Below are 15,622 nucleotides of genomic sequence, written 5' to 3'. Positions count from 1 at the left end.
CTTCTCGATCTCATTCTCTCAGAGAAATCTCTTTTTATTCTTATTATTCATTTGACTGGTACCAGTTTTGCTAGTGATCATGAATGTTTTTTTCAGAATCAAAATACCTTACTATATAGATGAACTACTTGTTCCTTCACCTCTCTTTCCAGATACTTATGTGGAGATCGTAATGCTCGCAAATAATAAAATGACTCACGTGCAGTGTAAGGTGATCCACATATAAACCAACCTGTTAAATCTGGCTGTAGATTTTACACATTTCTTCAGCAGGGAAGTCCACAAATGGGGTGTTTTTAATAGGCATTGAAAGCTAGACTTTATTATTCACTGAGTAGAACTGACATTGGATTTGATTCAGTAAGGAGCTCTAGCTGCATAAACAGATGTCAACTGCTATTTGGTCTGGTGACCATGGACTGGATAAATAAATGGAAAACCTAACAAGGAGCACAGAACTAAAGAGAGGCAACTTCTTTAAATGACAGCATGATGAGCTTGCTGGAAAAGTGTCCAGTATAACAGATCAGTATCTCCCAATGTGTATCTGGAAAGAAGAAAGTGGAGAGTAAGCTTCTCCCTGTGAATCAGAAGTACAGCAGCCATACAGTGCTCATGACCAGTATTTGCTTAGATTCTTCAGCGAATGCTGTGTAGGTTAGCACACATTAGCTGCCTGGAGCATACAGAGTCAACTGAAGTCAGTGGAAAGAATTCTGTTGAATTCTGAGGACTAAACATCCAGGTCTACTTAGGTAGAGCAACAGTGGCAGACTGTTCTCTCTGTTGGCAGTAAATCTTGAAATCCATTAATTCTAGTGGCAACTGTGTCTGCATGTGTTTTCTCCATCATGATCCCATATTCCTATCAGTATGTAAAGACCCAGCTCACTACGGTAACAAAGGTTGTGCCTCATTCTGCTAAGCCTGGCATGAATACACATGAATGACAAAATCTTCCCCAAATTTCTCAGTCCTAGGCTTGTCTCCAAATGCTGATCCTTTCTTCTCTGAAAGGAGAGAGCTATACATCAGATACTAGGCAGAAGTAAAGGCAATGGAATGTTTTGTTCTGTATGGTGGAAATCTGGAGTGCACAACCAATAAAGTGCTGAGTATCAGAAACGGGGAAGGGAGGCTGCACATTATAGGCTAGCTGCTTTTATCTGTCATAGCTGCTGGAAAATGCAGGCAATGGAGTATAGTGTAGGGTGCAAATTCACATTAAATTTTATCCAGTCTAGCTGTAAGCTCTTGCAGCAGACCTACTCTGCCCTTTCTATCTGCCCTAGCTGCAGACTTTGCCCTTTCTCTTGCGTCAGACTGAGCTGCAGTTCTCTGACTGTACAGCAAACCAGTCCAAATCAGTGATCTGATTGAAACTGGTGGGGGAGGCAGGGGCAAGTGAAAAAAAAATCACCAAAGTAGCAGCTGTACAACTTAAGCTGTGGCCATGCAGTCCTTTGACCTCACACAAGAGAATCTGTGGAAACCTTTTGGCTGGAAGCAACAGGGAGAGTGGAATGGTGGAGAGCAGTCTTTTCAGGAGTCACTCACATCTGCACCAGGTGAAGAAGAAACCAAAACAGCAGCCTTTCATTTATGTCCAAGGGCACAGCCCTTACAGCCCTGAGAATGCATTACACAACCAGGTAAAGAAAGTTTTAAAACCACTCATTGCCCCAAACTCCATCTCATTGCCCCAAACTCCATGCAAGAAGAAGGTAGTCTTTGAGAACTGTGCTCTCTTATTTCAGTCTTGCTTACCCTCTGAGCCTGCAAGATCACCAGTCCTTTCACCTTCCAGCAAATTCAGCAGAAGCTAATGACATGCATCTTACTGGGGCTCTGATGCGTTAAAGCTTGCTCGTACTATAAAATACTCAATCTGTAACCAAATATTCTTGGTGTTATTGGGAGTTCTGTAAATAAAACCCAAACCACCTGCCAGACAGTTTTCATACTGGGGAAACAGAGTCTCAGCTTAAAATGGCATTTAAAAATTTATGTCATTCAATAAAACAATAAATTCCCTTTTTTCCACTTCTGTCATTATGAAGCTCGAAGGCAGTTTCAAGCGTGGCTCCTATTGCATTTAACTCATGGATTTATTGTAATGAGTATCATTTTAAATGAAAACATTCTCAGTTTCAAAGGAAAATGAATAGTTAATGGTTTCAGAATTATTATTATTCTTTTCCACACAATCCCATAAAAATTTGCCAGTGAAAAAGCTAATAGACCAATGGCGAGACACTTACATATGCAAATACGTTTCCCTGAAAGAGTTAAAGTGCTTTATAATATAAATTTGCTTTCAGTGCCAATATAATTAGATTGTAACAAGCAAACCCCTGCAACATAACACAGTGAAAATTTGAAAATTTGATTCTGCCTGGCAAACAACCAAGTCCCTGCGTGTGCACAAACCTGACATTAATAAGCTACAAGAGATTACATGATTTAGAAAAGAAGCACTTGGTGTTACAAAATCAAATAATAGATCTCTAGGCTATAATTAGGAGAATTGGGATTCAACAATGAAGTCATAATAATGTAATTTAGCTGTAAGTAACAGAGCCATGGAGTCACATTAGGAGGTGTGATCACATCTTTCAGCAAAGCTCTGCTGTGTAGACTTATTGCTGTACAGTTTAGTCTAGTACACAGCAACCTGTTGGCACAGAGCTCAGGCTGACAGCCTCTTGTTCTCTAGGGGCGCTATGGCAAAGTGCCACCCGTGCGTTTTTATTTCAGTCTTGTGACTTTTAAGTCAAAACAATAAAATTATATATACTGAGTGCAGAGTTGCCTGTGAATATTTGTATAAATTACTGCATAGTGTGAGTTTAGGAGCTGTTTAAGAACAAATATAGTTAGGGGGGAAAAAAGTATTTTTTAAAAAGGCAAAATAAACTGTTAAGGAAGGTGTTAGGTTTCTAGAGGGCTCCATGAGCATGTACTATTCAGCTACTTTATTCATCTGTTTCTGCCATTGGGAAGCAGCTCCAGATCTACAGCTTGCTGAAGGTGTAGTCCTGAGCCACTTTGGTTTGGTTGGTTTGTTTTCCACTGGTGTGCTCTGGCTATTTTGCCTTCTTAGTCTGGAATGCAGGTGTTGCACAGCCATTTGAAGTTGGTAAGGAGCGGCAGTGCAGGATTCAGCTCACCAGTGCTGCAGGTACAGTCCCTTGGAGGAAGGCATCAGGAGGGAGGTCAGGCAGGCAGAGTGCAGCTGCTCCCTTTGGTGCCAAAAGTTATCAAACTCAGTTTGCAATGTAGTGCCATAACAGAGCGGTCTGGCACAGCAGCAGGCCCTCTCTTCCATCCGTGTCTTGCTCTTTCCTTGGCCCATTATTAAGTTCAGCTTATTTCACAAGTTTTGGCCGCAACTGTTTCTTCGTTGCTCAGTTGGCCAATAGAAGAGCTATACCATGCTAATTTGGTGAGTTCCTCCTTTAGGAGCCGATGTCTGATCAGAAGTTAAATGACACCTGTTCAGCCATTTATCAGCTGATTATTTTCTTCTCTCTGTGCACACTTTGAGGTGTTTATGTTATAACCTTGGGTCTCTCTCCTAGAGCCTCGTGTCCTGTCCTGTTCTCCACAGACAGCTGAGCTGGAACCAGCAATCTGAGCTGGCTGCACAGGCAGAGTAACTCCAACAGCCCTATACACCAGCCTGTGACCAAACATGAAGCCCGATGTCCACTCACAAAAGACACATGCAAAAATTTAGTTGGTTGCCAGGTTCTGAGATGTTTAAATTAACACTTTCAGCTCCGCAGAGAGGGGTGGGGAAGAACTGATTTGTTTCTTTTAAAATGCATAGCCTAGTAGATAAATGGAGGAAACAGGTGGCAACTCTGCACCCAAACTGGGAGAAATTTCAAGCACGTGTGGATTACAGCTTTGCAATGGGTTGGTCACTTCTTGTTATGGCTTCACAAGTTAGTGGTCCAGTAGTCAAAAAATTCCAAAAGGTTCTGCTGCAACAGAGGCTTTTGAGTAACAAGAGCAGCCACCTGTGGCTTCTGTTAGTTCCATATTGGCTTTATTTGCAGTTTCTTCCAATTACCATTTATTTTATTGGTTCTTTATAGTTTTGCCATTTAGTTGTTTTGATGGCACTTTGATCTGTTTTGAAATGCCCCTTAGGTTAATTTTCTTTCCCAAGCACGTTGATTTATCGTCATTTCTTCTACCACTTTTATGCTTTAAATGCTCTGCCTGTATTTGCATTGCACTTACCTTTCATAACCTTCCTGTTGCTGTGGCTGCTGCTGTTTCTGGACTGCTGGTGTTTTTTTTCCTACTACATATCAGTCAGGAAACACAGAGTGAAAGTAAACCAAATCCCTGTCTAGACAAGCATCCAAACACAAAAACTTTTCAGATCATTATTTTTATTGTGCAATATTGTAAAGACACTGGGATTTCTCCAACTGTAGAATCTGAAATGGTTTATTTATTCTTAATGAAATATCCTGTATGTTCCTATCTAAAGTTCACATCTGAGAAGCTCTCCCTAGGCTGCTCAAATACTTTGGCAGCTCTTCCAGAACCAAAGACATTTGTGATGGAGGTAACATGCAGAAAACATCTAAATTGTAGAAGTCTGTCTATTTCTTTTAGTAGAGTCCCCATGGCTAGTGTCAAATACTGTATGAACACTTTAAAAATTGATATATTCACAGTTAGTGAAAGGTCTCATGGAAAGAGTCTATAGAACACTTATACTTAAGTATGGTTAGTGAATGTGTGCTACCTGATAGGTGTGTTTGCATATTGCATACTCATGGGGGTTGTGTGTGCCTGCCTACAGGCTTCATATATGTATTTATTTTTGTACATGTACATATTTGCATAAAAATCATGCCTGGGTCACCTGCTATGTTGTTTTCATATCTGCATTGTTCTAGTTACCTAATACATGACTCTGCAGATAGTGCCTGTATCTCTTACACACAGAGACTGAACTGTGTTTGTAATCTCTCCTTTCAAACCTAGTTTGCTTGTATTCTGCAGAAGCTGGTGCTACTTCAGAGTTCCCTTACTGAAATTGTAGATGCCAGAATTAATCCCAAAATGTTTTCTGTCATTGACAGTGAAAAAATAAACCAACAACCAAAAAACAAACCATGAAACAAACGAAACCCCCCAAAGCTTCCCTTTTAAAGCTGTTGTTACTGTTCTTTTAACAACAAAACTCCCAACATTATATTCCATTTGGTTCCTCATTTTATGGTGGTATTGTGTCACAAACTGATATGTTGCCAGGAAAACAGGTGTATGTATCAAATCACCATCTCTCCTCTGAATGCTCAATGGTTTGCAATGACCTGTTGAACGACGCCTAGATTAACAACACACTTCTTGGATCCTCTTCTTTCTCCACTAAAAAGTTTCCTCTTGCATCTTCTAACACTGGTGTTTGCACTTGTAGAGGATTAACCCTCCTGGGAGAGTGGCCTTGACCCTGACCCCAGGCCCTCCTGACTCCTCCCCGTGGGTGAGTCCAAGCCTTACTCCAGGTGTGGTGGTTAGCCCACTCACACTTCTTGTCTAGCCCTCTCTAAAAACAAAGGAAAGTTCTGGATTGTTCTCATGCCTCCTGCCTCCCTACTTGTTGGCATCACCTTCCTGTTTCCTGCTGCTCTTTGGTTTGCCACGTGGCCATCAATCCACAATAATGGATAAAACCATTGCCATCAATCTGGCTGTATGTATATGTTTTGTATCTTGTTTTCCCTTCTCTATACTTCTCTGTAGCTCCCCTACCTCAAATACCTTTTATTTATTGTTAAAGTTTTCTCTGTTAACTCCCAAATTGAATTGATACTATTTATCTGGGCATGTGTGCTAGTTTGAATCAGGCTAGATTGTTTTGGTGAGAAGAACTAGATTACAGGCTGTGAAAGGAAAACAGTGGTGATGTCTACTTCCCTCATAGTCTTTCTGAGACATATAGGAACAAGAAATAAAAACATAGATAACCACTCTCACTGGAGCTGCTGCTGGGGAACTGGCTGAGCTGCATCTTACTCTCTAACCTCACCCTCCGTTTTGGACTAATCCACTTTGCTTCCTAACCCCCTGGCTGAACTTCTATTCTTCCTTGGGGTAAGGTTGAGAGGGGTAGGGGGAAGGTGAAGGGGTGGTTGAGAGCCCCTCCTGGGGACTCAGGTTTCTGGGAGGGGAGTTGTGTTTCTGTATTACCTTTTACATTGTGTATTTCTGTCTATAACTGTATATACTGTAAATATCTGTTTGTATATTGTGCTAGCTGTAAATATAAGCTTCATTCATATTCCCAGAACTGGCTGAGTCTAGTCTGGGTGATTTCTAAAGTGTGTGGCGGGGAGGGGTGGTGAGGTACACCCAAACCATCACAGTGTGCTTTGCCTTTTCCTCGCTACACCTAATCCCTTTCCTTTGACAAAAAAAGGCATCCTATAAATTGTGATTGGTTCTATTAACTGTATCTGAGTCTCTGGGAAATTTAAACTAGAGCTGAGACAGCACTAGGCTGTGTTTTCATGTGTGCAGTATAAAATGTGTATGTTTGCACACACACAAGCCTGCAGTGAGCCAAAAGCAGGAGAGCCTCTGTCTCAGCTTGTTTGAACATTGTGCACATTCTAGGGAACAGAACTTGAACACTGTTCAAAGAGAAAGTGTGTGAGTTAACCCAAGGGTAAAAGAAAGCCATGTGCAACAAGTTACGTGGTTTTACATAGCTTTTGGTTAAAAAAAGAAAATAAATCTCATATCAGTGCAGAAATATTTCATAATCTGAATGCTACAAAACAAACATATTCCCTTACTGCTTCCTGCATGTGCAGTATATTGTTGGTTTGGTTTTTTTACCATAATTAATACAATTTTTTTCTCGCCTTCCCTAACATAATCCATCACCAAACAAAAAGACTGAATGTTTTGTTTTGTTCTGGTTTGGTGTTTTGGTAGCCCTCCTTAGTTTTACTGCTCTTCATTTGCAGGGTTATCATGGGAAGAGTTTGACAGATTACTTTGACAGCTTTGTGTTGTTCCTGTATTTATCTCTTTGGAATTGTCTCACCCAAACTAATTTTTTGGAGAGGACTTGAGCTTACTGCTATGACAGCTTCCTAGACATAGCTTGTCTCAGACCACTGCCTTACCTCCCCAACTGGTAAGTCCTTGTCATTGGATTTATGAAGATTCTAAGGAAGAGGGCAAAAGAATTACATCTTGGGAGAGTGAAAAGGATGTAGTTCTTGGCTGTGTAAACCAGATGGCCTGCTTCAAAGTTGATATATAAACAAAGGAGCTCAGGTGTCTACCTCTTTTTCTGCTCATAGAGGAAAAGCTATCAGTGATGACAGCATGACTTCAGGGTATACGTAAGGAGTTAGGACTAGAGCTGTCACTTCTGCAGAAGTGCAGGGCCCTCTTTTAGCATCCATGGAGTGGATTATACTTTTAAATGATTTTTTTTTTCTCCTCTCTTTTGTATCCTATGAAATCCTGAGCCCGATTTCATCATTATTCTTCTCTGGAGAGAAAAAGTCGGGGAAAAACTCATGCCAGGTAGATGCTGGTTAGAGGCAGTGGGAAGAGTAAATGAACCCCCATAGAGAATAGCATCCCTGGGTTTGATCTTTGATATCAGATTAAATAAACTGAATATTAGAGAGACAGGAAAACGTGTTTGAAGTTATTCAAATATTTGCAGGGTAAAATATGCTTCAGGAACATCCACTTCTGTAGCTGTGTTGGAATTCATAACCTTGTAGTAATTTACTTTATTTCATGCCTGTTTGAACACCAGTAGTTCAATCTCTTATAGGACTTTTTATCCAAAAACCAGAGCTGTGTGTCTCTTGGCTAGAAAGACATTTATAGTATGACTGGTCACAGTTTGATAAAATTATTTGTACTTTACTGGTTTTATGTGAGTTCTTATTGTTAAACAGCTATGTCTTTATTACTGTTACTAGTTGATTTTTCTGCTATTATAGGTAGCACTGCTGCCTCTTTAATACTGCTCCAATTTCCCTCAGATTGTGCCATTGTGGATTGGTTGAACCCCGAGCAGTATGCTGGGTGGAAGTTAAAAGTGCAACAAGGGCTTACAAGTTTTGGTGCCCCAGAGAGTTGGAAGCTATATCCAAGCGTTGCCATCTTCTGTGTGATCCAAAGAAGCCTGCAATTTGAAGTGGAGAAACACTTGTTGGACACTCATGGAGCATTGAAAACAGGGTGAGTCTTGCATTCGTGTCTCTGAAAATCTCCTGCTATTCTAAATTCGGTTGGGGGGTGGGGAGTGGGGGTGGGAATAGAGGATAGAAGGAACTAAGCAACTGATTCCCATGTTATCATGGTCAGAATTTACAAGATCACTGGAGAGTAAATAGACATAAACTCTGCCTGCACTATCCTCCCTGTCTCTCCAGGTTCCATTCTTCACTTATTTACACGAGTTTTCATGCTTTCTTTATTTCACTGTTCTAAGGGGACATCATTACTAAATATTACATGGCTAGCTGCTAAATGTTGTTGTCTGCATTGCCTTTTTGTTCCTTATCGGCATCTTCCTGTAGAAAAGCAGAGTGGTCCTTCTGATTAGGATCATCGAATCAATCAGGTTGGAAGAGACCTCCAAGATCATGCAGTCCAACCTAGCACCCAGCCCTATCCAGTCAACTAGTCCATGGCACTAAGTGCCTCATCCAGTCTTTTCTTGAACACCTCCAGGGATGGTGACTCCACCACCTCCCTGGGCAGCTCATTCCAATGCCAATCACTCTCTCTGCCAACAACTTCCTCCTAACATCCAGCCTATAGCTCCCCTGCCACAGCTTGGGACTGTGTCCCCTCATGCTGTTGCTGGTTGTCTGGGAGAAGAGACCAACCCCACCGGGCTACAACCTCCCTTCAGGTACTTGTAGACAGCAATGAGGTCACCCCTGAGCCTCCTCTTCTCCAGGCTAAACACCTCCAGCTCCCTCAGCCTCTCTTCATAGGGTTGTGTTCCAGGCCCCTCACCAGCCTCGTTGCCCTTCTCTAGACACATTCCAGCACCTCAACATCTCTCTTGAATTGAGGGGCCCAGAACTGGACACAGTACTCAAGGTGTGGCCTGACCAATGTTGAGTACAGGGGAAGAATAACCTCCCTTGTCCTGCTGGCCACACTGTTCCTGATGCAGGCCAGGATGCCATTGGCTCTTTTGGCCACCTGGGCACACTGCTGGCTCATCTTCAGCCTACTATCTACCAGCACCTTCAGGTCCCTTTCTTCCTGGCTGCTCTCCAGCCACTCTGTCCCCAGCCTGTAGTGCTGCATGGGGTTGTTGTGGCCAACATGCAGAACCCTGCACTTGGCCTTGTTAAATCTCATCCTGTTGACCTCTGCCCACCTGTCCAGCCTGTCTAGGTCCCTCTGCAGAGCTCTCCTACCTTCCAACAGATCAACACCTGCTCCTAGCTTGGTGTCATCTGCAAACTTACTGATGCTGGACTCAATGCCCTCGTCCAGGTCATCAGTGAAGATATTGAACAGGACTGGGCCCAGCACTGATCCTTGGGTAACACCACTAGTGCCAGCTGCCAACTGGATGTGGCACCATTCACCACCACTCTCTGCGCTCTGCCATCCAGCCAGTTCTTGACCCGTATCAGAGTGAATCTGTCCAAACCATGAGCTGCCAGCTTGGCTAGGAGCTTCTTGTGGCAGACAGTGTCAAAGGCTTTGCTGCAGTCCAGGTAGACTCCAACCACAGCCTTCCCCACATTCACCAGGCAGATAACCTGATCATAAAAGGAGTTTAGGTTGGTGAGACAGGACCTACCCTTCCTAAACCCATGCTAGCTGGGCCTGATCCCTTGGCTATCCTGTAGGTGCTTTGTGATGGCACTCAAGATGACCTGTTCCATCACCTTGCCTGGCACTGAGGTCAGGCTCACAGGTCTGTAGTTTTCTGGCTCCTCCATTCGACCCTTCTTGTGAATGGGTATCACCTTGGCCAGCTTCCAGTCTTCAGGGACCTCTCCAGTGGGCCAGGACTGTTGATAAAATATGGAGAGTGGCTTGGCCAGCTCATCTGCCAGCTCTCTCAGCACCCTAGGGTGGATCCCATCCGGTCCCATGGACTTGTGAGGATCCAAATGACGCAGCAGGTCCCTTACTTCTTCCTCATGGATTACAGGGGGACTATACTGGACCCTGCCTCCATTTGCCAGCTCAGGAGTCCAGCTGTCCTGGAGACAACCTGTCCCACTAGTGAAGATTGAGGCAAAGAACGTGTTAAGCACCTCTGCCTTTTCCTCATCCTTTGTCACTATGTTCCCCTCTCTAACAAGGACTGGAGATTGTCCTTGGCCCTTCTCTTGCCATTCATATATTTAAAGAAACATTTTTTATTTTTCTTATCAGCTGTGGCCAGCCTGAGCTCCAAGTGGGCTTTTGCCTCTCTAATTTTTTTTCTACAAGACCTAGCAACTTCCTTGAACTTTTCCTGGGACACCTCCCCTTTTTTCCAAAGGTGATATACTCTCCTTTTTATCTTTAATTCCTTCAGCAGCTCCCTGCCCATCCAGTCTGGATGCCTCCCTTGTCGGCTCATCTTCCGGCTTAGTGGCACTGCCTGCTCCTGTGCCTTCAGGAGTTCTTTCTTGAAGTAGGTCCAACCTTCCTGGACCCCTTTGTTTTCAAGGGCTCTTTCCCAAGGATCTTTCTGAGTTAGTTCCTTAAATAGGCTGAAGTCTGCCCTTCGGAAGTCCAGTGTGGAGGTTCTGTTGATGCCCCTCCTGGTTTCTCCATATACCGAAAACTCTATAATTTCATGGTCACTGGACCCCAGGCAGCCTCCAACCACCACTGATGATTTGCTTTTCCTCTTACTGCCCACATTCAGTATATTTATAATTATACCTCAGCTTCAGATGTCTCTATCTTTCTAGGGTCAGAGATAGTACTGTCATTAAACTAGAGAAATATGAGCGTATATAAGGTGTTTCCTTCATTTACTTTGCCTGGGGCACACATGTTGATGGAACAGTCTGAAGGGTTGTTTATACTTTATTAATCCCTGGGTTTGGAGCAAGCCAAGCAGAGCAATATCTTTAAGAATACTAGTGTATTATGAAAGGGTATCTCAGTTTCTGGTAATTGTTCTGTTGTGCCATGACACCTTCCATTTTTTTCCTTTGTATGTGGAAGAAATGGTTTCAGCCCCACACAAGTCAGTAACTTGCTGATGTACAGGTTTTATATTTCCACCAAAAAAATCTTATCAGCCAAACTCAGGGGGAAAAAAAAATTGTAATCATCTGAGCTGTTAGGGAGCTTTTCATGTTTTCTCCCAGTAATATGGATGGCTAAACACTGCATGTGGCTCTGGGCAACTTGATTTAGTGGACAGAGTACCTGCCCATGGCAAGGGGGTTGGAATTAGATGATCTTTGTGGCCCCTTCCAACCCCAACAATTCTGTGACTTCAGAAACAGCCGAAGAAGTGGTAAGTGAAATAAATGCATCAGTCACTACCATCTTAGTTAAAATTATTAGAGCAGAACTCAAAACTACTACAATTGCACACATGTACAAAATCAAAAATTACCCAAAAATATTCATAGTAAAATGTATGGCCCCAAAAAAGTCCTTTCCAATCACCAACTCTAGAGGTCAGCTTAGGGGTTTTTTTGTTTTGTTGTTTTATATATATATACACACAAAAAAAGACTGCAATGATGATAGATTTCTATGCATGGTCCCATGAGCTCTCTGCCTATGAACTATATCACAGAAATTGATAGATGAGTATATTCAAAGCACTGAGAATAGAAAGTTACTCTCTTCTATAGCTAAGATATCCAAGAATCTGATTTTCTTTTGTGCATTTCTCAGAAGAGGAAGAGAGGGGAAAAAAGGTCAAACAAGACATCAGCATTCTCCAAACTAATACTTCCAAGTCCAAAAAGTGGACATGAATGAACAGTTGTAATGTGTGCAAGGCAGCCTTGTACTAATGAACAGTGGTGCCAACACACTGATTTTTGCATGCTGAATATAGCTATTGAGAAGCTAATGCATTAATGGTGAGCTGCTAAAATAAATTAAAACCTAAAGACATACAGTTTTCAGTCTGCCTTTCCTTCTGTCACTTATTTCACTGCATGAATGAGCTATTACCTTCTTGTTTCCCTGAGATGTTGGTAGAGTGAGCAGACTCAATTTCATGGAAAGTAATGGAGTGATATTATCCAGAATTATTTCCAGTGGGCTGACTTTGTTACATTCCTGCTGTTGTGAGAATACAAGTAAACAACTAAACACCTTTACCGAAAGCTGAGGATCTTCATAGTCATCACCTCCTCCTATTTCCTTGATTAGCCCAGCATTTTGGGTTTAGCCATGCTCAATTAACTCATGCAGGAATTGGTCCAGTCAGAAACAGTTGATTTAAGTGAGATAAACTGGGCATCTGTTTGGAAAAAAATGATTATTGAAAATATGCTTTCATCATGAGAAAATGAACTGTGCTGTCTCCCTATTTAAAAGCATATGCCTCTAAATAGATTAAGGTCCTTTGAAAGCTTAAGAAAGGGAAAATAGCAACACTGAAATTGAAACTAGTAGACAGTAAGTTAAAATTAAGTTACCAGTGTGTTAACATTTTAATATACTGGAATTTGAACTCAGTACTAGCACCTTCATCAAATCACTATATAAACTGTGTTGAATTGAAGTGATTAAAACTAGCAATAAAACCAACCACTGCAGAAGTGCTTGAAGTATGCGGGGTTCTTGCATGTGTTTGTACTGGTGGTAATAAAAATACTGCCATATTTAGTCCCTGATTTGCTTTGGGGAAGAAATAAAATCAGTTGACAACACTCCCATGTTTTGTTTCAATTACTAAAGATTTTTTTTATTAAAAATAGATATAAAATTAGAGACACAGCAAATAATTAAGAGGTAATGTTCATGACATTGGAGAATATAAGGCAATAAATATCTTGTGCGAGTGATTAAATGCTCAGTTGAAGCCGAAGCAGTTGATAACCTCAGAAGCTGCTTATTGCAAGTGAATGCCGATGCTGCAGACATTATTGCCATGATACTGGCATATGAATCAGAATGATAACAGTGAGAAAGAAATAATGGTTTCTTTTGGATATAGTTTCCTAATTGCAACAGCACTTGAAAATGTTTCGCTATTACTTTCTAGGCTGATGGGACATGAGCTAAATAATCTGCAGCTAACAAGAGAACTAAAGTTTTGTGTTTTCACACAGGCCTGATGAGCAGAGGCATATATGGTACAGAGAGGAGATGCTAAATTTCTACATGTAGCCCCTCTCAGTTGTGCAGCTTAGCTTGGGACAGTAACGAAATCGAGGACTGACTCTATGCTCCAAAGAAGACCAGTGATGGTAAGCCATGTTGTATATTTCATTATTTACTTCACTTAAAAACAAGTGTTGCTGGGTTATTAAAAAAAGGGGGGGGGGGGGCTTTTTGGGGGACAGTCAGATAATCATATAATAAGATACACCCTTCTACAGCACTACCTATTAGAAGTGGCTAGGCCTCAGCCGAATCTCACACGCTATTCACAGTACCCATTTGCAAATAATAAAGGAAAATTTGCCAATAATCTGTGGTAAAATATGAACAGTTCCACTAATTCAAGTAGCACAGATGCAGCATGTGCCAAATTAGAAACTGCACAAAGCCAAAAGGCTTCTAGAATCAGTCCAATTTGTTTTCAAGTCACGGAGAAGTTTGCATTAGATGTAGAACAGCAATATACAGTTTGCAGAAGAAAATAGGAGCTAACCAATCTATCAGGAGCAGACATGCAAAATGGTACTTAGTGCTTCTCATGCAAGCCAGATTCAGAAGAGCTAAGAGAGGGGGGGAAAAAATCTCCAAAAGGAAGGATGTAATAATAGATGTACAGTACAGCAAATAAAGTAATTTCCAAATTACTAAATAGCAACAGTAAACGACAAATGCCTTTGGGTACGCCATCTGTTTAGCCATTCCATATTATACCTTTTCATCACAATTACCTAAAGTGGTATATTTGTGTTTCTCTAATGTATGGAATTCATTACATAGTTTTGCAATGAAATTATCACACTGTGGCTGGGACATCTGCACCCTGTCATATATCATTCTATTCATTTCTAGTTAATTTAATCCTAATATCTGCCTACATGACAAGACAGATGTTCAACTCTACTGTATCTTCCATAGTTTTCTGCCTTGAAGAAACTTTAAGTCACTGAAAGAATTGACATCTTTCAAACAGACATCTTATGGGTTTGGGAAGTATGCGTGTGCAGATGTGTGAATGTATGTTTGTGTTTATAGGGCATATTCCTTTTTAGATAAATGTGGTTTAGAACACTTTTTTTTTAACAGCAACTTCTAAATCCACACAGCTTTTCATTTCACACACATAAGATTATTTTCAAAATGTACATTGCTAATATTTGGTTATATTTATTTAATATGCCATAAATACAGAGTGTTTCTGGTAAATTAATTTTTAACTCTTGCCTTGAATGTCACAGATCCTGTTCCACCACTGACAGTTTGAAGTTGTGGGCCAGACTTCCTCTTCACCTTTTGAGCCTCGACTGACAAAAGATCAAACAGTAATCAGCTGTTATGGCCACTGCACTTCATGCCAGAGATGAATGTGCCAATGAGAAGCAAATGTGAGTTAAAGTTGTTAAGAGCATCCCTTGTAGGAATCTTTGCATTGGTCAGTTATGAGATGCACAGAAACTTGTATCCCACACCCAGGTGATATAAGGTGCTTCCATCATAAATGTAAAGCACTTGCTTTACTTATCTCTTTCACAGACCTTTTCAAGTAACACTTCTGAGGTTATCAAAGAGACTTGTTGTGCCTTTCACTTGCAGCACAGAACATCAGACTGGATTTGCAGATGGACACAGGCAGACTGAATGCAAACACAGGTAACTTTTAAGCAGAGAGGGATGGATGGATGGATGGATGGATGGATGGATAGAGGGGGGGAAAAGAGAGGGAGGGGACACAAAGCTGTGAATGTGCACATATGCAAAGACTTGTACGAGCATGACCGTGCAAGTACACTAAGGCGTGAATGAGCACGAATGTGCATGACTGTATATATATGTATGCAAAGGCACAGAAGTGTGTATGTGCAAAGGCATGAACGCAAACATGAACATAAGCCCTTCCCTCCCCTTCTCCCTTTCCCTGTTTGTCTTTCCCCTTCTTTTTCCCTTCTCCCTGCTTCCCTTTGTCCTTCCTCTCTCCCTTCTCCTCTTTGCACTAACCCTGTCCCTTAGCTCTTCCCTTCCTTACTCCCTTCTCTTGTTCACCCTTCCTCCCTCTTACCCTTCCCCCTCTCTCCTCTCCTCCAGCTTTCCCTTCCTTTCTCCGTTCCACTCTTTCCTCCCTTTTCCCTCCCCTTCCATCATCCTTTTTCTCGTTCACCCTCGCCTGTCTCGCCTGTCTCGCCTGTCTCGCCTGTCTCGCCTGTCTCGCCTGTCTCGCCTGTCTCGCCTGTCTCGCCTGTCTCGCCTGTCTCGCCTGTCTCGCCTGTCTCGCCTGTCTCGCCTGTCTCGCCTG

At 41.9% G+C, this 15,622-nt stretch overlaps 1 long non-coding RNA gene across 2 annotated transcripts in view; it reads left to right on the top strand.

The window, feature by feature from the left end:
• The window catches only part of LOC135186163 (uncharacterized), a 30,933-nt gene extending 15,311 nt beyond the window's left edge, over window positions 1-15,622 (top strand). The window contains exons 1-5 of one of the 2 annotated variants that reach the window (XR_010306742.1): window positions 5,628-5,722; window positions 7,002-7,174; window positions 8,046-8,244; window positions 13,284-13,421; window positions 14,571-15,622. This is a non-coding gene — a long non-coding RNA (uncharacterized LOC135186163). Of the gene's footprint in view, window positions 1-5,627; window positions 5,723-7,001; window positions 7,175-8,045; window positions 8,245-13,283; window positions 13,422-14,570 lie in introns of those variants that run through there. The other variant, XR_010306741.1, reaches the window with a different exon arrangement.

The sequence above is a fragment of the Pogoniulus pusillus genome, chromosome 24, assembly GCF_015220805.1.
Source record: "Pogoniulus pusillus isolate bPogPus1 chromosome 24, bPogPus1.pri, whole genome shotgun sequence".
Taxonomy (NCBI): Eukaryota; Metazoa; Chordata; class Aves; order Piciformes; family Lybiidae; genus Pogoniulus; species Pogoniulus pusillus.
This window is presented reverse-complemented; position numbering and strand designations above follow the sequence as displayed.